General features: G+C 44.1%; 1 protein-coding gene and 1 pseudogene across 6 annotated transcripts in view; one reads left to right on the top strand and one right to left on the bottom strand.

Annotated features, from left to right (window-relative positions):
• The window catches only part of TIAM1 (TIAM Rac1 associated GEF 1), a 458,079-nt gene that overhangs the window by 333,413 nt on the left and 100,479 nt on the right, over positions 1 to 24,187 (bottom strand). The window lies entirely within an intron of this gene.
• On the top strand, positions 12,941 to 19,958 carry LOC129482912 (mitochondrial transcription rescue factor 1-like; annotated as a pseudogene).

Here is a 24,187-nt window from a genome sequence, read left to right as displayed (position 1 = left end):
GAGCTGAGATCACTCCACTGTACTCCAGCCTGGGTGACACAGTGAGACTCCATCTCAACAATAAAAATAAAAATAAAAAACGATACAATATAAAAACTTCACCACTGTAGCAAACTCCGAAATATTTACTTTTTTCTCATCTCAAAAGTAATGTCTTTGTAAAAGAAAAAAATTAGTAAAATAGCACATTATGGAGAAAATAGTTCTCCACTGTTCAGACTATAGGTTTCCAGTCTATTTTTAATGTAAATATATCAAAGTTAAGCTCATATTATACATAGTTATTGATCTAATTTATTTTATATCCAATATCTTAAACATACTCCCATGTCACTAAAATATTATGGCTGGGCACACGGGTGCACACTTGTAATCCTAGGGATTGCTTCAGCCCAGTTCAAAACCAGCCTGTGCAACATGGTGAAACCTGTCTCTACTAAAAGTACAAAAATTAGCTGGACATGGTGGCAGGCACCTGTAATCCCAGCTACTCAGGGAGGCTGAGGTAGGAGGATCAATTGACCCTGGGAGGTTGAGGTTGGAGTGAACCATGATTGTGTCACTGCACTCTACCCTTGGTGACAGAGACCCTGTCTCAAAAAAAAAAAAAAAAAAAGCAACTACATAATAAGGTGGTATGGTTTGGATTTGTGTTCCCACCCAAATCTCATGTTGAAGTATAATCCCCAATGTTGGAGAAAGGGTCTGGTGGGAGGTGACTGGATCATGAGGGTGGACATCCCCCTTGTTGTTCTCATGATAGTGAGTGAGTTCTCACAAGATCTGGTTGTTTGAAAGTGTACAGCACCTCCACCGTCTCTCTCTTCCACCTGCTCTGGCCATGTAAGAGTTGCCCGCTTCACCTTCTGCCATGAAAGTAAGTTTCCCGAGATCCCCCAGCCATGCTTCCAGTATAGCCTGGAGTACCATAAGCCCATTAAACCTCTTCTCTTTATGAATTACCAAATTTCAGATATTTCTTTATAGCAGTGTGAGAACAGACTAATACATATGGATATTCCATAACTTACTTAACCATTTCTTTCTTTTTGGACAGTGAGATCATCTCTGGTAGTTGAACATTCACAAAATTATCTCAGCTTGCTTTCTTAGTAAGAGGTTAACCTTTCCAAGATGATGGTGCAGGAATTCATGAATGGAGCAGCTACCCTCATCAACTACTTTTTACTAACTAACCCCTTAAGCACAAGACAACAAAAGGTCCCAAGACGTGACCATGTTACTAGGCCACACATATGTAATTGCATATTTGTGATCTTTTTTTTTTTTTTTTTGAGACAGAGTCTCACTGTGTTGCCCAGACTGGAGTGCAGTGGCACGATATGGGCCCACCACAACCTCCGCCTTCCAGGTTCAAGTGATTCTCCTGTCTCAGCCTCCCAAGTAGCTGGGATTACAGGTACCTGCCACCATGCCCAGCTAATTTTTGTATTTATAGTAGAGACAGGGTTTCGCCATGTTGGACAGGCTGGTCTCGAACTCCTGCCCTCAAGTGACCCACCCACCTCAGCCTCCCAAAGTGATGGGATTACAAGTGTGAGCCACTGCACCCAGCATATTTGTGATCTTTTCCTTGAGCTGACACTCTGTGCTGTGTTTGTCAAATAGGGCACTGGAGAGAATGAAAAGATCTGTGCACAAACGTACCATAAGCTAACCTGTTATGATGTAACCCTTTTCCCTCTTTTTCTTGCATGTGTCCTGCTCTCTCCCCCAAGTCCTCTTTTGTATCCCACTTCTTACTACCAATTACCTGTTAAGAAACCCTCCAAAGGTCAAAAGTCTCAGTCTCAGTGCTATTGACATTTTGGGCTGAATAATTCATTGTCACAGGGAAAGAGAGAAGTTCTGTGCATTGTAGGATGTTTAGCAGCATCCCTGGCCTCCATCCACTGGGATGCCAGTAGCAACCCACAACAACCCCATTATAACAGCCAAAACCAACTCTAGACATTGCCAACTGTCTGTCTCCTAGAAGGCAGTTTCATCCCCAGTTGAGAAACAATAATCTAAATTGATCATTTACTTATTTGATAATAAAGGCAAGGATGAGATCCACTAGAGCTGTGAGAATTCAGTTTCAATTATATTAACACGCTGACTATAATCACTTGGTAGCAATTACCTGATATCATGCGGGGGAAAGTGCTACCGTTGATTGGGGATGTCTGCCACAGGTTGGTGAAGGGCAGCCTGCCGTCCCCACCACCTCACCAGAGGCAGCTAAACAGGAACAGGGGGTGGCAACAGTGATTAAAACTAGACTTGGCCCCAAGAGACCCAGACCCAATGCCATCTTCCCTTGAACCCACAGAAGAATAACAGAAACCTTAAAAAGCATTGTATTCTTTGTTTTTGTTTGTTTGAGATGGCATCTTACTCTGTCGCCCAGGCCGGAGTGCAGTGGCACGATCTCGGCTCACTGCAACCTCCGTTTCCTGGGTTCAAGCGACTCTTGTGCCTCAGCCTCCCGGGTAGCTGGGATCACAGGCATGCACCACCACACCCATCTAATTTTTGTGTTTTTAGTAGAGACAGTGTTTCACCATGTTGGCCAGGCTGGTCTTGAACTCCTGACCTCAAGTGATTCACCCGCACTGACCTCCCAAAGTGCTAGCATTACAGGCATGAGCCACCACACCCATACAGTATTGTATTCTTTAACATGCATTTGATTGTAACATCCTACGAAATGATCCCCGGAAGAAACTACAGTTGACCAGTCATTAATATGTATAAGCTTCCTATTCTATCCAAGCACGCTGTATGCCATCAAAGGCTGGTAAGAAATAGAACTTACTTTACCCACATCCTCAAAAAGTTGGCAGCACTGAGTGCTAACCCAGAAACCATAATTATCATGAAAGGAAATAGAACCACTTTCTGCTGAACCATGTAATCTATGTTTAAAACAGAGGGAGGGCTCTCTCGAAGAACCACTGGTTGTCTAAGAATATAACGGCTAGTGTAGAACAAACCAGACTGAGATGGAACAAAACCATGGATGGCTGATGCTTCCGATTGTCAATAGGGTCTTGATCACCAGCAATGTAACCTTGCAGTTACCTAACCTCTCTGTGTCTCAGTTTCCCTCGTTTGGTAAAACAGGGATAAAATAGTACTCATACCTCCTAGTGTTGTTAGGATGAAGAAATAAGAGAATAACAAAAGCCATATGCAGTAAGTATTCTACAAATGTTAGCTAATATTGTGTGATGTCAGAACCATATTCAATCGAGAAAGCATCCAACAGCTTGTGTCATATTTGCCAGCGGCTTAGCAACTGAAGGTGTTAAGAAATGAGAAACTCAGAAAAAGTCTCACTCAAAGGCTGTATTCACAATCTAGCTTCCCTTATAATTTCAGTGTGCTCAAACTACATCTCATGCAGGTCCAAATATTTCTTCTTACCTAGTCCTTAGTGGAATTAAGAAAATCTGATCACCACACTGCTGACTCCCCCAATCCCCAAGCCCCACATATCTGATTATAGCCTAATTCCTGACACAAAATAAACCTAAATTCTTGGCCTTTAAAAAAAAGTCACAACACAAATGACCAAGTTAATACAGATGCTATCAGGGTTGTTCTGGTCCCAGATCAGTGATTCTTAGCAGAATAGGTTAAGAAAACCTTTAGATTTCCAATGGATTGAAAGACAAATGGCTGGGCACAGTGGCTCATGCCTGTAATCCCAGCACTTTGGGAGGCTGAGGCGGGCAGATCACGAGGTCAGAGCATCAAGACAATTCTGGCCAACATGGTGAAACCCCGTCTCTACTAAAAATACAAAAATTAGCTGGGTGTGGTGGCGTGTGCCTGTAATCCCAGCTACTGGGGAGGCTGAGGTGGGAGAATCGCTTGAACCAGGGAGGCAGAGGTTGCAGTGAGCCGAGATCATGCCATTGCACTCCAGCCTGGTGACAGAGGGAGACTCCGTTTCAAAAAAAAAACAAAAAAAGACAAATGAAGTGGTAAACTGTCCACTTTAATTAGTTGCAGAGGAAAACAAGCATTTACATTTTCTGTGTTCCCCATTCTAGTTCCCAGCACCCCACCATGGAAGGAAACACATAAGGTAATATCTCAGTGGGTTCCCAGAGCAGAAGAGTCACAGCAAGATGATTATGGTGCCTATTTAATCAGCTGGTCTTAACAGGTCACCATGCTTTTATGAACTCAGGATATGGGAAGAATCCATTGTGATTTTACTGGTTCAATTTATCTTTTCATCTTAGAGGGAAATGCTTGCCTTTTTCCATGTGAAAAGTCACAGCACAACAGAATCATGGCCCATTAGGGTTGGAAGGAACTTAGCAAATATTATAAACAGCATTTACCAAGGTGTGGCCCAAGCATCCCCCTGCCTAAGAATCATATGTGACACTTGTTTAAAATGCAGATTCATGTGTTGGTATTCAACAAACTCATTCCTTCTTAAATGTGGCTGCATGGCTTGACTCTAGCCAATAAGGAATGTGAGTGGGAAAGATGTGTCTTTCCCTCTCACAAACCTGCAACAAGTTGGCGACAGCAGAGCCACAATATGGAAGGAGCCTGGGTCCTGGAATCACCATTTGGTAAAGAACTTTTATGTGGACAAGAAATAACCTTTTGTTGGGTTAAGCCACTGTAATTTCAGACTTTGTTCCAGGAGTGAGCCTTCCCTACCTAACATACAGGCTTCCTGTCTTAGATATAGCAAGTAAGATGTGGAGGTCACTGAAGAAAAAAATTGACACATTAAAAGAGTAACGAAGACTTAATTCAAAACTATTGCTGAGCATGGTGGCTCGTGCCTGTAATCCCAGCACTTTGGGAGGCCAAGGTGGGTGGATCACTTGAGCCCAGGAGTTCGAGACTAGCCTGGGCAGCATGGTGAAACTCCATCTTTACAAAAAAAAAAATACAAAAATTAGCCAGGCAGGGTGGCACATGTCTGGAGTCTCAGCTGCTCAGGAGGCTGAGGTGGGAGGATCATTTGAGCTCAAGAGGTGGGAATTACAGTGAGCTGAGACAGTGCCTTTGCACTCCAGCCTGGGCAATGAAATGAGACCCTATCTCAAAACAAACAAACAAATGTATATATATATTTGTTATATATATATATTTATATATATTTGTTATATATATATATTTATATATATTTGTTATATATATATTTATATATTTTTTATATATTTATATATATTTGTTATATATATTTATATGTATTTGTTATATATATTTATATATTTGTTATATATATATTTATATATATATTTGTTATATATATTTATATATATATTTGTTACATATATATATATATAAATAAAACAATAAGGGTATTGTAACAGGGAAAAGAGATCAAGCTCAACTCCAAACACAGCAAGGACAAGTGGGAACTTACAGCCAAGGAGTGAAGCTGAGAGGGTCAGTCAATGGACAATTACTAAGACGTAACATCAGGAGTAGGGAGATTTTTTTTTTTTTTTAAACAGAGTCTCCCTCTGTTGCCCAGGCTGGAGTGCAGTGGCACGATCTTGGCTCACTGCAACCTCCGCCTCCTGGGCTCAAGTGATTCTCCTACCTCAGCCTCCTGAGTAGCTGAGGCTACAGGTGCATGCCACCATGCCTGGGTAATTTTTGTATTTTTAGTGGAGACAGGGTTTCACCGTGTTGGCCAGGCTGGTATGGAACGTCTGACTTCAAGTTATCTACCCGCCTCAGCCTCCCAAGGCGCTGGGATTACAGGCGTGAGCTACCACGCCCAGCTGGGAGATTCCTGCAATCTTGCAAAACTGGTCTAACAGAATTCTTGCTAAAGACAGGCCAAGGACTTACACATCAAAGGTGGAAAATGAGGAACTTGATCAGATTATCAAGGGTGGTCAGATATCAAGAATGAGAGGATAACCTAGCAGGATTCTTTGCTAAGACTGGAATGGATAGGCCAAAGAGAGGATGGGGCCAGGGTCACAGCCTAGTCAAAAAGAGGGCTCAGAGGAGCCTGACTACAGTTTCATCAAGGAGGGAATTATGGTCAAGGTACGGGTCTGGAATTCTGTCTTTAACAAGCTCATTAAGATTTAGGAAGAAAAATAAGCTGAGGAAGGAGAAAGACCGTGCACCAGGTCACATATGCAAATATGAGACAGCCAGGACCTGAAGAAGTCCCCAGGGATTGGTCAGGTTGGATCCAGTGTTTCAATGAACTAGTGTATTAAATACCAAATTGCAATACGGCTCCTACGTACATGTTACCCAGGATTGAAAGCAACTTTGAACTGCCTTGGAGCAATTTCCACAGACAGTGTATCTGCCTGAAAAGTAGAAACCTTGGACTGTGGAGTTTCATTTTACAACTTTAACTCGGAAAAAAAACAAAGGGAAAAGAAGATGGAAAGGAATGGGTTACAAAAGTGCCCAATGTGGGACAAGGCCAGGCCTGTTGGACTCCCCAGCTGCTTTGGTCATTGGGAATAATTAAACCCCCTAGTAACAGACAAGAAATAATGAACAGACATATCAGGGCCAGCTCCCCAGATATTATAAAAGCATGGGAAGTAGGGGAGGCAACATCTTCCCACAAGACAATTACAGTAGAGATGCGCCCACAACCCAAAATGCTTTATAGAATTAGGTTCAGAGTCTATGGACCATGCTGCTATGTCAGTGGTATAATTCTTTTCCTTTTAAGGAAAGATCTGATATTTTCATGGTTTTTTAAATGTTATCATGCAGAGCTAAGTGTTAATATTCTTTTGATGCATTCTCCTGCTTTTTAGCCTCTCTTGCCTTCCTTGCAAATCTGCCTGTTGAAGCCCTCCTTGACCATCAAGGACCAGTTTAAATGCCCTCATGTAAGAAGTCTCACCTGACCCACAACCACCACTAGAATAAAATCCCCTGATACCAGACTCCTGTGGTCCATCAGTGGTGAATCTCTTTTAGCTTCTGAAATATAATTTCTGATATTTATTAGAGGCAAAAAGAATCATATTTTATAGCCACAGTTTCTACAATGAGCCCTGAACTATTGTGGTTTTCCAAGTTTTCATTCTCAAATAAGCTCAGAGCATCCCTATTCCTCCTGCAAATCCCTAAAAACTGGAATTTGAAATTCATTGTATGCAATATAAATCTGACTGGTTACATAATATAAAACATCAGACAGAGCTGGCTTCCATTCAAGTCATTTAGAACATGTTCCATAAAAGCTGAACCTCATGGGAGGCAGCCTCTCAAAGCCAAAGCAAAGCTGCAGTTCATCCTTAGACCCTCCTTGGTCTCAAATTAAAATATCCAGGAGGATAGAAATTGATGAGATTTCATTAAGTAAAAAATTTCATGAAAATCAATCCTAACCTCTGTAGCTCCCAGCAGTGGGACCTGTGTTTATATGAACAGCATTAAAGATAAGCTGTCCCACGGAAATTACAGCAGCAGTTATCAAACAACTTTAATGCACTCTTAAGTAGAGGCACTAAAATTTAGAATTTGCACTGGCTGTTCTGTCGTTCACAGCGTGGCGCTGAGTCAGCCTGCAACCACACAAGAAAACAGCTGTTGAGAAATACAGCTTCCTGATTTAAAAATAAATCAGTAAATTTCTACTGAAAGTTTCTGCTAAATTCCTTATTGCATTCTATTTCAAAGGAGGGGTAAAATATCTAGAATGCCACAATGGTTTTTAAGCATAAGGGGTTGGATCTGATGAATTTCATGTTTGTGCTCTGGGACTTTACTAGAAAAAAATGAGGGATAGACGACTAATTGCTATAATATTAATTTCATACTTACATTCCCCATAAGACATGAAGCAAAATTTGTCAGCTTGAGGGAAATGAGACTGGACTAATTATCAGGACCTCAGCAAATAATGGTCCAATATCCAAAGAACTGCAGTCTGCCATTAAATATGTGACAATTTTTTTTAAAAAGTCAGCAAACTTTTCTAAGAAATAAGAGAATGCAGGCCAGGTGTGGTGGCTCTCGCCTGTAATCCCAGCACTTTGGGAGGCTGAGGTGGGTGGAACACCTGAGATCGGGAGTTTGAGACCAGCCTGAGCAACATGGTGAAACCCCATCTATACTAAAAATACAAAATTAGCCATGTGTGGTCACACATGCCTGTAATCCCAACTACTTGGGAGGCTGAGGCAGGAGAACTGCTTGAACCTGGGAGGCGGAGGTTGCAGTGAGCTGAGATTGTGCCATTGCACTCCAGCCTGGGCAACAAGAGCGAAATTACATCTCAAAAAAAAAAAAAAAAAGAAAGAAAGAAATAACAGAATGCAAAGACAACTACTGCTTTTGCTACAGGCAATTTTATGCCCAATAACAAGTAGATAATGTTTCTGTGGGAAATGTCTCCTAGCATATGAGATACAACATCAAATGTCACAGGCTAATGTGAGAAACAGTCTATGATGATGAGTGAATCTTGACTTTGAGCAAGACATGGAAACTCCAAGGCCTCAGGTTTTGTTTTTAAATCTATAAAAATAAAGAATCTAGGCTCATTGTATTACTGTGCCCCTGCTGGCTTCAACCTTCTGTAATGCTAAGACCAGCCTTACTCTGTTTAATACATGTGTCTTTCAGAATGTTCTTTAACCACGGTTCTTCTGTATGACATTTCTTCTGGTTTTGCTGAAAGAGGGGCAATGGCCACTCCAAAAGACTCCTTTATGTAAGTTCCAAACTTTGTGGAAAGTAATCCAGTAAATCCAGGAGATGTTATATTCCCACTTGCCATTCTGGATGTCGTCTATAATTCCAATTAATAGGGACACAGCTCACTGGTGATTGCACGGAATTCTATCACCCCAAATGCTCACCTCTCACTGCCTACCCTGCAGAAATCTCAGGCACTCAAACTGCAGGCAGTATCCAAAGACCTGTTCTCTTCATCAGGAGACCCAGGAGATCTCTAATCCTTGTAAAATTCAAGAGTTTATTCAAGACTATCAACCATTGTTTCCTGGAGCGGACTCTACCCATTACATTTTAACAGCCCTCTCTGACTCAGGGACGTGAGTACAGCCAGGGGGAGGAGGGGAGGAGAGATGATAAAAGAGAGATTGGGGTTTTGTTGGTTGTATTTTAACATTTGGGTTTTGGGAAGGTTGGTTTCATGGTTTTGCTTTTGTTTTTTGAGGACTCTGTTTGTTTTTATTTTTATTTTTTATTTTTGAGACGGAGTTTTGCTATTGTTGCCCAGGCTGGAGTGCAGTAGCATGATCTCAGCTCACTGCAATCTCCGCCTCCCAGGTTCAAACTATTCTCCTGCCTCAGCCTCCTGAGTAGCTGGAATTACAGGCACCCGCCACCACGCCCGGCTAATTTTTGTATTTTGGGTAGAGGCAGGGTTTCACCATGTTGGCCAGGCTGGTCTTGAACTCCTAACCTCAGGTGATCCACCTGCCTCGGCCTCCCAAAGTTCTGGGATTATAGGTGTGAGCCACCTCGCCCCGCCACTGTGTTTGTTTTTTAACTAACCCTACCATTGGCTGAAATTTCTGCAGCTGAAAAATAGAAGCAAGCTCTAGTTGCTTTCTACTTAAGATAGGTATGTAAGTCCTGGCTACATCATGCCTCATGACCCAGCCATTCTAGGGGCACAGGCAGCAGGCAGCATGCATAATTCCATCTGTCTCATGCTAAGATTCACTGGTGATCACTTTCAGAGAGCACACTGAGCTTCCAGTGAAACTTTACACACTGAAAACTTACACACCACACTTTCATGGTGGACTGCAAGGTCAGCATTTATGGGCACTACTGAGAGAAGGCCAGGGAGAGTGATGAAGTATGAATACAAAAGATGTAGAGAAGGCAAGGAAACCAGAAAAGAAACACAAAGCATATGTCCCTGACATAACGATGGGAGATAATCACTCACCACAAACAGGAAATAGAACAAGGAAGACCTCTAGCCACAGTGGCAGGCACCATAGCAGCAGCCGGGCCACTCTCAGCCAACCCACCAGAGCCTTTTCGTGCAAAATGTTATCGATGTGCTGCACATCTTCCGTGAGAACAAGTGCTAAGCACAGAAAAGTTGCAAATCTTGCAGTAAAAGCAAAACAGTAAAGTTCAAATAGAAATACTTTATTCATCTTAAAGAAAAGATTTACTTTGAAGAAAGTAGGGGAGCTGGAGACATTCTTGGAAATTCTGGTTTGCAAAACCATTGGTTTTGTTTACTGTCAGGGATTTTGTGTTAAGACAAATGATATCAGTATCATTCTTACCACTATGAACCACAATTATTACGGCCATTATGGGCCTTAAGGTAGGACAGGATATGGTAGGATAATAAGAAAGATGGAAAAGTAGGCCAGACACAGTGGCTCATACCTGTAATCCCAGCACTCTAGGAGGCTGAGGAAGGGGATCACTTGAGCCCAGGAGTTCGAGACCAGCCTGACCAACAAAGGGAAACCCCAACTCTACAAAATTTTTCTTTCTTTATTTTACTATAGCTGCTAGCAACTGGGAAAAAAATTTTTTTTTTAATTAGCAGGGTGTAGTGGTGTGCACCTGTAGTCCTAGCTCTCAGGAGGCTGAGGTGGGAAGACTGCTTAAGCACAGGAGGTCAAGCCTGCAGTGAGCTGTGTTCATGCCACTGCACTCCAGCCTGGGCAACAGAGCAAGACTCTATCTCAAGGAGATTAAAAAAAGGAAGAAAAGCAAGGGGAAGGAAAAAAGGAAAGAAAAATGGAGAAAGTAGAGAAAGAGGAAAGAAATTCTCTTAAGATCAATAAACTAGAATAAAGGAGGAAGAATATGAGAACGGTCTGAATGTGTTAAAAACTAAGCTGTGAGTTCGGAGATAAGAGGGGCAAAAGCAAATGGAAGTGAAGAGACTGTGGCTCACGTGTTTCCCTGAAGCATCTGCAGGAATGTTGGTCAGATGCCTGCCGGCCTGAGAAATGAGGAGGTGGACAGTGACCAGGGATGAGTGCTTGTACTAGTCAGGGTTCTCATGATAAACAGAATCTATACATATGTACATATATGCACAACACACATGTATATATCTGCATAAAGGATTTATCATAAGGAATTGGCTCATATGATTATGGAGGTTAACATATCTGAAGATCTGCAGCTGGCAAACTGGAGAACTAGGAGAGCAATGGTGGAGTTCCAGTCCAAGGCTGAAAGCAGGAGGGAAAAAAATGATGTGCCAGCTCCAAAGACAGCCAGGCAGGAGAAATTCCCCCTCACTCAGGGGTAGGGCCAGAGTTTTGTTCCATTCAGGCCTTCAACTGAAAGGAGAGGAGGAGAGATGAGGCCAATCTCTTTCACTCAGTCTACTGATTTCAAGGTTCATCTCATCCAAAAACACCCTCATAGAAACAACCAGAATATCTGACCAGATATCTGGGCACCTTGTGGCCCAGTCAAGCTGACACACAAAATTAACCATCACAGCACTCATTGTGTAATAGGCCCCAATAAAGACACATGAGGAACACTGGTGACTCCTAAAACATCTACATTGACCAAGATTAGAGGACAGAATCTAAATTAGAAGTGCAACTTGGAGGCCAGGCACGGTGGCTCATGCCTGTAATCCCAGCACTTTGAGAGGTGGAGGCAGGTGGATCATCTGAGGTCGGAAGTTCGAGAACAGCCTGGCCAACATGGCAAAAACCCCATCTCTATTAAAATAAGAAAGAATTAGCCGGGCGTGGTATTGTGTGCCTGTAGTCCCAGCTACTCGGGAGGCTGAGGCACGAGAATTGCTTGAGCCCAGGCAGCAGAGATTGGCAACTTGGAGAAGCCCAAGGAAGGTGCTGAGCATGGAAGTGTCTTGCAAATATTCCTTCCCAGCTCCACCACAGACCTCAGGCTGCAACTCTGCAACTTCCCTGTCACTCAAGACTCCACAATCAGAACTGTGGAGCTCTCAGAACCTCTACAAGACAGGATGGCAAATCCCCAAATTATAGGCGTGGGTTTTGGGTCAGAAAGTCCAGCTCTACCAAGTGAAGTCCCCTGGCATCTACTTCTGAAAGTCCCTGTGGCCTAGGTACTTGACCTCTCCCAACCTCAGTTTCCCCATTTGCAACAGCAAATATAACAGTGCCCATCTGCCAGGATTGGCTTGTTTTGTTTTTTTTTTCTGGGACAGGGTCACTCTGTCGCCCAGGCTGGAGTGCCATGGTGCCATCATGGCTCACTGCAGCCTCAACTTCCCAGGCTCAGGTGATCCTCCCATCTCAGCCTCCCAAGTAGCTGGGACTACAGGCACACACCACCACATCCAGCTAATTTTTGTATTTTTTGTAAAGATGGGGTTTCACCATGTTGCCCAGGCTGGTCTTGAACTTCTGGGCTCAAGTGATCCTCACACTGCTGTTTCCCAAAGTGCTGGGATCACAGATGCGAGCTACCGTGACTGGCCAGGATTGTTATGAGATGAGAAAGAAGCAATGGATACTAAGGAATTAGCCCAATACCAGACACATACTAGGTGCTCAAAAAAACAGTCATAGTTCTTTTTGTTTTGTTTCTTATTTTAGTTATTTAATTATTTATTTATTTGAGACAGAGTCTTGCTCTGTCTCCCAGGGTGGAGTACAGTGGCACAACCTCAGTGCACTGCAACCTCCAATTCCCACATTCAAGCTATTCTCCTGCCTCAGCCTCCTGAGTAGCTGGGATTACAGGCATGTGCCACCACGCCAGCTAATTTTTTATTTTTAGTAAAGATGGGGTTTCACCATGTTGGTCAGGCTGGTCTCGAACTCCTGACCTCAGGTGATCTGCCCGCCTCAGCCTCCCAAAGTGCTGGCATTACAGGTGGGAGCCACTGCGCCCAGTCTGCTTTTTAATTAAATGCTTGTTCCCTCCACAAAGTTTCTGCCCAGAAAAACACCAGCCACTTCCACAGAGAAATCTTCCTGACAACTGTCACAACTCCCTTTTCTTTCTATCCATGGTAGGCCTGGTTTGCAGTCAGGCAACTGACTATGTCAAGTACCAAGAGAGGTCCCTACAGATTGACCAAGCCTAGGCAGAAAATGTTCACACTCAGGCATAAATGAATTAGGCAGAAAAGCAAATACCTGGCAGGTTGGTTGAGAGGAAGGCCAGAGGGGCCTGGGGGACTTCCTTTGGGCAGCCAGGCCGATAATCAGGCAGCAACCATGTAACTGGCCTTGCCACTTCCCTCCCCACAGAATATAAGGGATAATGGAAGGAGCTGCTCATGAATCGTGCAGCTGCAGCAAACAGGCCTCCTGGGCCCCGAAAGCATTGCTACCCTTTTCCCCACTGCCTGTTATTGGACAAGGGCAGGATGCAATTTCCCTTCTTCCCAGAATATACAAGACAACTCTGTATCCTATCATAAATGGAATCCTCCAAATTACCTCTTTTCAGAGAGGCCCCATCCAACTTCCCTACAGAAACAACAGTGCCTCTCTCCTATTCCAAAGAGAAGCACGTCCGAGATGTTTTCTTGGAATGTTTCCTTGACTTTCTGCAAGAAGCAGGTCGTGTTTAACGGTGCCAGCTCCTCCTGTAGCTCTATTGTTAGGAAGTGTCACTCTTGCCCCTGGGCATCCTGCCTCCCACCCAGATCTGAGATTCTTCAAGGCAGAACAGGTGCTTTCTCTCTGCACATTGCTTTCCTGGGCCTGGGAATATGCAGAGCACATACTCAAAGGACCTCAGTGAAGGGCAGCATTGACCCACAGAGGCACCAGGGGGACAGGGGGACTCTCTTCCCTCCTTGAGAGTTGTATTAGTCTGTTTTCATGCTGCTGATAAAGACATACCTGAGACTGAGTAATTTATAAGAACAAAGTGTAGTGGACTCACAGTTCCACATGGCTGGGGAGGTCTCACAATCATGGCAGAAGGCGAAATGCACGTCTTACATTGGTGTCAGGCAAGAGAGAGAATGAGAGCCAGGCGAAAAGGGTTTCCCCTTTTAAAACCATGAGATCTCGTGAGACTTATTCACTATCACGAGAACAGTATGGAGGAAGCCGCCCCATGATTCAATTACCTCCCACCGGGTCCCTTCCACAACATGTGGGAATTATGGGAGCTACAATTCAAGATGAGATTTGGGTGGGGCACAGCCAAACCATATCAAGAGTCCATCAAAACAGTCCTTGTGGGCTTCAGACATCATTAAGCAGCTCCTAATCCATCTAGTGGTCAATTAAGCTAAGAAGCTAAACTGAGATTCTCAGAGGAAAAAAAAAAGGTTCGAGCTGGATGGATATGGCTGAGGTCCCACATGCTAGGACAGGCCCCGGCATCTGCGTCATGCCATGGAGCAATATGCGGCTCCAAGGCCAGCATAAATCACGCACAGAGCCATAGGCGCGGCCAGCCCACCGGGCCACAGGCATGCCACAGTGCCATCCATCACATGGTGGCTGCCCGGCCACCAGCAGAGTAGGTCACGGGGACAGGAGGGCTTGGTGACTCCAGCTGCCAAACAGCAGCATGTTTGATTTAGTATTATCATATTTTTCTCATGAATTTTTAAATTCAGATAATTCACCCTGCATTGCTTTTATAGATGTATATATACACACTGCATACAGGGAAGTTAGCCAAGTCTACACATGGCTGAGTAATCCAATTTCAATGACCTTGATGATTCTAACATAAAGAAAGGCACTGGGCCTAAGTGGACCGGAGTCTGCAGTTCAGAGAAAGAGCAAACGCAGTGGCTTGGGAGGGATAATGGGAAATGTGGCCAAGGACATCCCAGGGAAGGACAGACAAGCTCCAAACCAACACAGCACAAATGTGGAAGTGAAGCAATTTGTTCATAGAGAAAAGGGTGGACAATTAAGCCAACACCAGCACCAGGCTCTGGAAGCAACTCAGTACCAGACGGAGTGAAAGCGTGTGTGTGTGTGTGTGTGTGTGTGTGTGTGTGTGTGTGTGTGTGTGTCAGAGAGAGAGAAAGAGAGATAAAGAGAGAGTGAGAGATACAAAAACTAGTGTTTAGGAAGATGGTTTACAAGGGACATGCCCAGGAAAATTTGAGAGTACTTCGTAAGTGCAAGGATACTGAAAATGATCAAGAAAAAGAAGGGTCAGTGCTAATACCCAGACTAAAAATCTGGTGGCTGTAAGACTGGAGGTGATGCTAATAGAGATGAAGAAGTTAGAAGAGGGAAAACAGTAAGTTTGGGTTTCAGGTTGAACTTCCAAGATTGGCAGACCACCTTACAGAGGGCACATCCTAAGGTGATCGATCCCAAATGATCCATGTTCTTGTATAACCCCTCCCCTTGAATGTGGGCAGGACATGACAAAATGATGAGGTGTCACTCCACTGATATATTTCATTATGTAAGACTTATCTAAGCAGGCTGGGCCTTGAAAAAGCAAACTGCCGAGCTCAGGAGTTCAAGACCAGCCGAGCCAACATGATGAAATCCTGTCTCTACTAAAAATACAAAAAGTTGGCCAGACATGGTGGCACACACCTGTAGTCCCAGCTACTCGGGAGGCTGAGGCATGAGAATCGCTTGAGCCTGGGAGGCGGAGATTGCAGTGAGCCAAGATTGCACCACTGCACTCCAGCCTGGGCCATGGAGCAAGACCCTATTTTGAAACAACAACAACAAAAGAAAGGTTATAAGCACCATGGCTATGATTAGTGTCAAATTGCCTGCCATTGTTTTAAGAAAGCCAGATACCTCGATTGGACTCTGGGGTGTTCTCCGAGGGACACCTTCATCACACAAACTCTGTACTTCCTGGAATCGATACAGCACTAAGTTACATGCACCAAATTATAAAAGACTTATCCATAATATTTTCTCACTGAAATTCTCAGGGCTTTTAATATCTCCAGAATATATTTTTCCATTTTCCATAAGACTCAGAAGTAATAAAAGCTCTAATAAATCTACTACAAAGTCACCGCAAAAAGTAGAAGATGAAGAGGACTCTGATGAAGAAAGCGATCATGATGAGATGAGTGAGCAGGAAGAGGAGCTTGAGGATGACCCTATTATAGTCAAAGACTATCAAGACGTGGAAAAAGCAGTGCAGTCTTTTTGGTACGATGATGTCCTGAAGACAGGCCTAGATATTGGGAGAAACAAAGTGGAAGATGGCGTTCTACAAAAGTGAACTCAGGCTGAATGGGGAAAAGTTATGGAAGAAAAACAGAACGGTCAAAGTGGGAGATACACTGGATCTTCTCATTGGAGATCTTCTGGATCCAGTGTATCTGGGAGATATATTGGATCTTCTCATTGGAGAGGATAAAGAAGCAGGAATCGAGATAGTGATGAGGATTCTCCTGAAAAAAGTGTTTGAAGACTGAAAGTGAAAAATATAGTGGTGTTATAGCAGTGGAAAAACTTAAAGTTGCCTAGGAAGAGAATGTCTAAATAGATTGCTTTTTAGCAATAAAGCTGCTTTCTAGTGGTAGAGGAAGGGGCCAAAAAAAGAAAAAAAGAAAATTGCCATGTTGGAACTGCCCATGAAGGGGCTGCGTGGCAGGAACTGTGGGTGTCTATAGGTAGTGAGAATGGCCTCTAAGCACTGAGGTGGCCTCCAGCTGACAGCCATTAAGAAGCCAGGGGGCAGGGCCTGGTGGCTCACACCTGTAATCCCAGAACTTTGGGAGGCCAAGGTGGGGGATCACCTGAGGTCAGGAGTTTGAGACCAGCCTGACCAACATGGCAAAACTTCATGTCTACAAAAATACAAAAATTAGCCGGGCATGGTGGCGCATGCCTGTAGTCCCAGCTACTCGGGGAGGCTGAGGCAGAAGAATCGCTTGAACCCGGGAGGCAGAGGTTGTAGTGAGATTGCGCCACTGCACTCCAACCTGAGCAACAGAGTGAGACTCCATCTCCAAATAAATAATAAATAAATAAATAAAATTTAAAAAAATAAAAAAATAAAGTGCAGTAAAATGAATACATTTCCGTGGGTTAAAAAGGAAATGGTCAAAAAAGGGGGAAAAATAAATGTGCTACAAAGACCAACATGACCTGGCCTGCTTGACCTCACTGAACCTTCTATATGCTCCTTCTTGCTCAGCCTGGTCCAGGCACACTGGCCACCTTTCTGTTGCTCCCACTCCAGCACGAGCTGTTATTACCTCTTTCCAGAATGCTCTTCCTCCATAGCCACATTTCCTTCCATTGTTTGCCCAAAGCCTTTCCCATAAATGCCTACCCTGACCAATGTATTTTTAATTGCACTCCAGTTACCTCATGAGCTGCTGTACTTTTATCCAGACCATTTATCACCTTCTGCCATGCTATAAGATTTACTATTTGTTATGTTGATTGTTTTTCTGTCTCCCCCTGCTAGAATGCAAGCTCCACAAAGACCGATTTTTGTCTATTTTTTTTGCTGATAAATTCCAAGAGTTCAGAACAATACATAGTACAAAACACGTGCTCAGGAAAATATTTACTGAATGGTTCAAGGCAGTCATTAAGCAATGAGATTGGTCTACATGTATTACTGTAGTAAGATGTCCATGAGATCTCATAAGGTTAAAAATTTTAAGAGCATGTCAAAAAACAATATGTGTACTATGATCCTTTCTTATATATGTATAAAACAAAAACTCTCCAAGCAATCCATTCCTGAAGTCTTAACATGGGCCAGAGCAAAGTAGGCGTTCACACAGGAAGGGGAGGCCATAGTGTCACTGAGTAGGGTGTCCAACCCAACCCAGCAGGGTGAGGAAGGGGCCATGTGGAACAGCAGCCCAGCACACATGTCCATGCCAAGCATGACAAGGAGGGCATCCACGTGGGAGGAGGTAGAGCCAGGAAAGAGAGATTGGTTACATACATGCCAATTGACCAAATAAGTACAGATATAAAGGATAATGGGCACCACCAGAGTTTTGCTTGTTGGAGAAGCCATTTAAATGTGGAAAAGGAGAAAACTAGAATGAACCTAGAATGAACCTTGTGGAGCTGAATCAGAATTGAAGGCATCAGTGTGAATTCATGTGTGTGAAGATGTAACGCCCTAGTGAGCATCTCGGGACAATGACTCCCCAATAAGCAGTGAGCACACCTTAAGCCCAGATTTTGGTTTCTACATCCCAGTGTCCACTAAAAGAAACCACGACTCCTTAGAGAAATGGCTGGTTCTCCTGCTGGGGCAAGCAAAGAATAAGATGAGCCTAGAGTCCAGGCACGGTGGCTCACACCTGTAATCCTAGCACTTTGGGAGGCTAAGGGAGGTAGATTCCCTGAGGTCAGGAGTTCGAGACCAGCCTGACCAATGTGGAGAAACCCTGTTTCTACTAAAAATACAAAGTCAGCCGGGCGTGGTGGCACATGCTTGTAATCCCAGATACTTGGGTGGCTGAGGCAGGAGAACTGTTTGAATCCAAGAGGCAGACGTTGCAGTGAGTCGAGATCGCACCATTGCACTCCAGCCTAGGCAACAAGAGTGAAACTCTGCCTCAAAAAAAAAAAGACCCTAGAACATAGGCTGGAAAGTAAGGAAGTACTCAAAGAATGATAGCACAGAGAAACAAGCTCCTCTCAGCCAGATGAGTGGCAATATGAGTATCAAAATAATTTTTTTTAATTTTTTTTTGAGATGGAGTCTCACTCTTGTCTTCCAGGCTGGAGTGCAGTGGCATGATCTCAGCCTACTTCAACCTCCACCTCCCAGGCTCAAGCTATTCTCCTACCTCAGCCTCCTGAGTAGCTGGGATTACAGGCACCTGCCATCACACCTGGCTAATTTTTGTATTTTTAGTAGAATGAGAGTAATGGAATATAGGCCACTGAACAAGACACAGTCAACTATGAGTTAATAGTAGAACAGCTCAAAATCTGGACCACCAGATGGGAAGCACTAGAACACAGCAATTCTGTGATGCTGCTGCCAAAAATGCAGAACCAGATTCTAATTGTGGAAAAATTATCAGGCAAACCAAAATTGAGGAATCTTCTAGAAAACAATAGCCTGCCATCCTCAAAAGTGTTAAGGAAAATCATGGCTGTCAAGGAAAAACTGAGGAACTGATCTCAACTGAAGGAAACCACTAAATGTGATGCATGATTCTGAACTAGATCCTTTTGCTTACAAAGGATATTCCAGGAACAACGGGAGAAATCTGACTGGGGTCTGAGGACTAGAGGGTGGCAATGTGTCCGTGTTAATTTCTGGATATCAATGGCTATCTTGCGATTACGTAGGAGAACGTTCCTGGTTGTGGGAAGCACACACTGATAATTCCAGGGTAGCAGAACATCAATATGTCACTACACTCAAGTGGTTCCAGAAGGGGGTTGTTGGAAGAGAAATCTCTTTTGCATTATATTCTTATCTTTCTGTGACTGTTTAAAATTTGCATATTTTCTAAAGAATAACACATTTGCAAAAAAAGGTAGGCTGGTCCACAGATCATTTCTGGAAGGGTGCAGGAGAGATGGAGGAGGCTCAGGAAGGAAGAATCTCCTATCAGCTCCACAGGGACACTGTGGGTTCTCTGCTGGCACAGAGAGGGTCATACCTGGCGGAACCCAGGACCAGGTGCATGAGGATCAGTAGCCTCCCTGCTGCCCTGGCAAAGGTGAGCTTCCTCAAGCTCCTGTTCCCATATCCGCTTGTCACTCAGGGCAAAGGGCCTTTGCCAGGGAAACTGGGAAACGTCTGCTGCATTTGGAAGATTTTTTAAGATAAGATGAAAAAGTTGGCAAATTTCTCACACTGTTTCTTTATTATTTTAGGTTGAAAAGAGGTTTGTGATGTGCTACAGTTGATCAACTTTCATGTTTTTAAAACTTTTTACTTGGAAATGTTTTATGGTAGGTACATAATCCCCACGTACTCATGATATAGCTTCAACTATTCAATCCTAGTTTGCTATACTCCCCCAACACTGGCTTATTTATTTTGAAGAAAATAAGCATCCTATTCTATCATCCATTAACACCTCAACACTTATTTCTAAAAGAGAAGGACCTTTTACTTAAACATCATCCCACCCACCACCCAAAAATCCTTACCACCACCACTTAACCATTCCCTGTTTAAATGTCCCTGATTTTGTCTCCCTCTCTCTCCTTCTCTCATAGTTGTTGTGTTCAAATCAGGATCCATACAAGACCCAACATTGCACTTGGTTGATTTGATTCTTCAGTTCCTTCCACCGATTCCTTCTATTGCTTTTCCTTTTGCAATGTTTTTCATAGTTTTCCTTTTCTAGTTCAACATCTTTGCAGTTTAAGATGCTCCTCTCTCCCTCCTTTCTACTGACTCCCCATATCTCCTCCCTGATCATTTTTTTAGAAAATTTCTTATTAACAAATCTTCCATGGGCCCAGAATACTGGCACTTTATGTTCAGGCTCCGGCAGGGAGCTCAGAGGAGGAGGTAGAGAGCTCTGCTAATCCCAGCAACAACTTCACAGAAAACAAAAGTGCAAGTAAATTCCACAGAAACACCCAGATGGTCATTGCTCTACCATTAGCCAAGATTTGCGTGTACCACTGTCCCTCTTAGCTTCCTCATCTTTAAATTAAAGGCATTGAAAAAGATCATGATAATGACAGCAATGACAACGACATTAACAGGACATTCAATATTTGTCCAAAGGTCCCTCAAGATTCCTTCTAGTCAAGACTTTCTCTGTGATTTTCAGTATCAAACACACTTCAATATATTAGTGAAGAGCAACATTCTGGTTAGGGGGGAGATATTTCATAAACCACAAATGAAAAGTAAGACAATGGTAACAAAAGAACGGAGACCACGAATGTAGATGACAAAAGAAAACTACAGTCATTGACATATCTAAATTTGAATAACATGCTATGTTTCAAAGCACTTTCTTATACATTAGCAAATCTCAGCCACACTAATAGGTAAATGATAAAGAATGGTATAAAAGGTTAATAATGGTGGAACCTTGGGTATGCAGGTGTTTCACTAAGCCAGTGGATCTCAACCAGGGTGATCTTATGTCCCACCTCCTGCCTCCAGGGGTCATTTAGCAATGTCTGGGGACATTTTGGTTGTCCCAGCTAGGAAGGTGTCCTGACCTCTACTGGGCACAGGCCAAGGCTGCGCTGAAATATCCTTCAATACTTGGCACAGACTGCACCACAAAGAATTATCCAGCCCATAATGTCAGTAGTTCAGAAACTTAGAGATCCTGAGATAGGCAAGTCCCCTTGTTACCCAGGTGAAACTGTACTAGGCCAAGGGGACTGGGGAGGCTACTGAGGCCTGAAGGCACAGGAAGTCAGACACCCTGCATTATAATCCTCCACACTGTGGGCTACCCTAACACAGGAGGTTCGATAAAAAAAAATTGGCCGGGTGCGATGGCTCATGCCTGTAATCCCAACACTTTGGGAGGCCAAGGTGGGTGGATCACCTAAGGTCAGGAATTTGAGACCAGCCTAGCCAACATAGTGAAACCCGTCCCTACTAAAAATACAAAAAAATTAGCTGGGCATAGGGGGTGGGCACCTGTAATCCCAGCTACTCAGGAGGCTGTGGCAGGAGAATCGCTTGAACCTGGGAGATGGAGGTTGCAGTGAGCCAAGATCACGCCATTGCACTCCAGCCTGGGCAACAAGAGCGAAACTCCATCTCAAAGAAAAAAAAAGAAAAAAGAAAACTGTCCTGGTTTGGTTTTGTTACTGAGATAGATCACAATATATATTTCTGAATCTGAACTATTCCCTCAATGTATTCATCTTGGGAAACTGTACTTACCAGACACTGTCCAACTGAAGAATTTACCTGCTTAGCAGACCTGTCTCTGAATTGACAGCACCTGCGCTGATTTAGACAATGGGCACCTGCATCCTTGGGAACCTGTTACTCTAATGGTAGCGACCGACAATGAATATGTCCATGAGAAAGAGTCAGATGGCCATGAGTGCCATGATGAGAACAGAGCCGGAACAGGAAGGGGAGGGGAGGGAGGGGTCTACTACTGGGAATAAGAAGTACGAGGAAAAGCACCCTGAGGAAAAAGCGGGGAAGATAATGGAACCTCAGGCTGAGAGTCTCAGCCTCCGTTTTTCCCATGCACCATCCCGCTCTAGTGGGCTCTTTGAAGACTGGGAGACCAGAACACTCAAGAACACAAATAAAATATGAGAGAGAGTATACCACGCAGATCTGAGCTTATATTCACTGTTACTCTGGTCCAAAAGTTCCTTGTGCATTGCTCCCTCTGGCCAGGCTTCTCCCAGGCGGTAGGTGCTCTTCACCACCCCCTGATGGTCAAATCCCAGAGTCCCAGCCTGTTGGAGAAAGAGGAGAGGGCTGCTACTTCAGCTTAGGTTCTCAGGGAAGCCTGCTGGGGAGGCGATATTTCAGCCAAGACCTGAAGGAAGTGAATGGCTAGCCAGGCAGAGCTTGGAAGGAGAGTATTGGGGGCATGCAGTGAGAAGGCCTGCAACAGGGGCACGTTGCGTGTATTCTAGTCCCAGAAGGAAGGCCTCTGAAGTGCCCTAAATGAGCAGGATAGGAGGTGAGAGAGAGGCGGGGCCAAATCCCTTGAGGCCTCCTAGTCCCAGCAGAAAGTCTAGCTTTCAAACAAACTATGATGGGAAGCCATTGGAATTTCAACCGGAGGAGTAAGGAGACTGGGTTGCTATTGATCGATTGACTGATTGAGACAGGCTCTTGTTCTGTCACCCAGGCTGACTGCAGATCAAAGCTCACTGTGGCCTCAACCTCCCAGGTTCACACGATCCTCCCACCTCAGCCTCCTGAGTAACTAGGACTACAGGCATGTGCTATCATGCCCAGTTAATTTTTTTTATTTTTTCGTAGAGATTGTCTGGCTATGTTGCCCAGGCTGGTCTCGAACTTCTGGATGCCAACTATTTAGATCCGTCTAGCTATTCTGTGGAGAATAGACATTATGCAGACAAGAATGAAGAAGAAAACCAACTGAGAGGCAACTGCATTAAGAATTTTACTGAAAATCAAAACCACCCAAAAAGAGAAATATCTGCCATTGATGAAGATATTCCAAAGAAGAATTCACACTCTAAAAGCTATTTCAAAAGAAGAGAAAAGGCCCCAGATGTTTAATTATTAGTGGTCTCTTTCCAGTAAGGGTGCTGGGCAGTGTTGCCTCTCCACCCCACCCTAGATGGCGTCCACAACCAGAAACTCTGGTGTGAAGCTATTAATAACTTTCTCCAACAGGCTGGGACTCTGGGATTTGACCATCAGGGGGTGGTGAAGAGCACCTACCGCCTGGGAGAAGCCTGGCCAGAGGGAGCAATGCACAAGGAACTTTTGGACCAGAGTAACAGTGAATATAAGTTCAGATCTGCGTGGTATACTCTCTCTCATATTTTATTTGTGTTCTTGAGTGTTCTGGTCTCCCAGTCTTCAAAGAGCCAACTGGAGCCGGATGGTGCATGGGAAAAACGGAGGCTGAGACTCTCAGCCTGAGGTTCCATTATCTTCCCCCCTTTTTCCTCAGGGTGCTTTTCCTCATACTTCTTATTCCCAGCCAGCATAGCAACAAGCTCCATGGGGGACCCACACCCAGGTTACGGTGTGGATCTAGAAAATGCACCAAGGAGGCTCCTCTGCAGGTTTTAAACGACAAGCCCCAGGTCAGTCTAGCACATGGTAGACTCCAACTCCCCAGGAAGTTAGCCTGAGATCTGAAGCTGAAGCCACTGCCCATATTAAGGAGTTTGTCCTCTCCTCCCTGACAAACCCCAGGCAGTAGTGGGTGGGTGGTCAAGCATCGGAGGATGATCCTCTGTCCTAGCCTTTCTTCTACCATCTCCTTCGACCACACACACATAAAGGCAGGTAGCAAAACCCCACAATCTGGGCACCACTTCGGAAGTGCCACTGTTCAAGGCTGGGCGTGGTGGCTCACACCTGTAATCCCAGCACTTTGCGAAGCTGAGGCGGGTGGATCACTTGAGGTCAGGAGTTCGAGATCAGCCTGGTCAACATAGTGAAACCCCATCTCTACTAAAAATACAAAAATTAGCCGGGCATGGTGGTGGGCACCTGTAATCCCAGCTACTTGAGAGGCTGAGGCTAGAGAATCGCTTGAACTGGGAGGCAGAGGTTGCAGTGAGCCAAGATCGTACCACTGCATTCCTGCCTGGGCAACAGAGCGAGACTGTCTCAAAAACAAAAATGAAAAAGGAAGTGCTACTGTTCAAGAGCAAGTATAGACATCCCCACATCC

This window comes from Symphalangus syndactylus, chromosome 5 (genome assembly GCF_028878055.3).
Source record: "Symphalangus syndactylus isolate Jambi chromosome 5, NHGRI_mSymSyn1-v2.1_pri, whole genome shotgun sequence".
Classification (NCBI taxonomy): domain Eukaryota; kingdom Metazoa; phylum Chordata; class Mammalia; order Primates; family Hylobatidae; genus Symphalangus; species Symphalangus syndactylus.
This window is presented reverse-complemented; position numbering and strand designations above follow the sequence as displayed.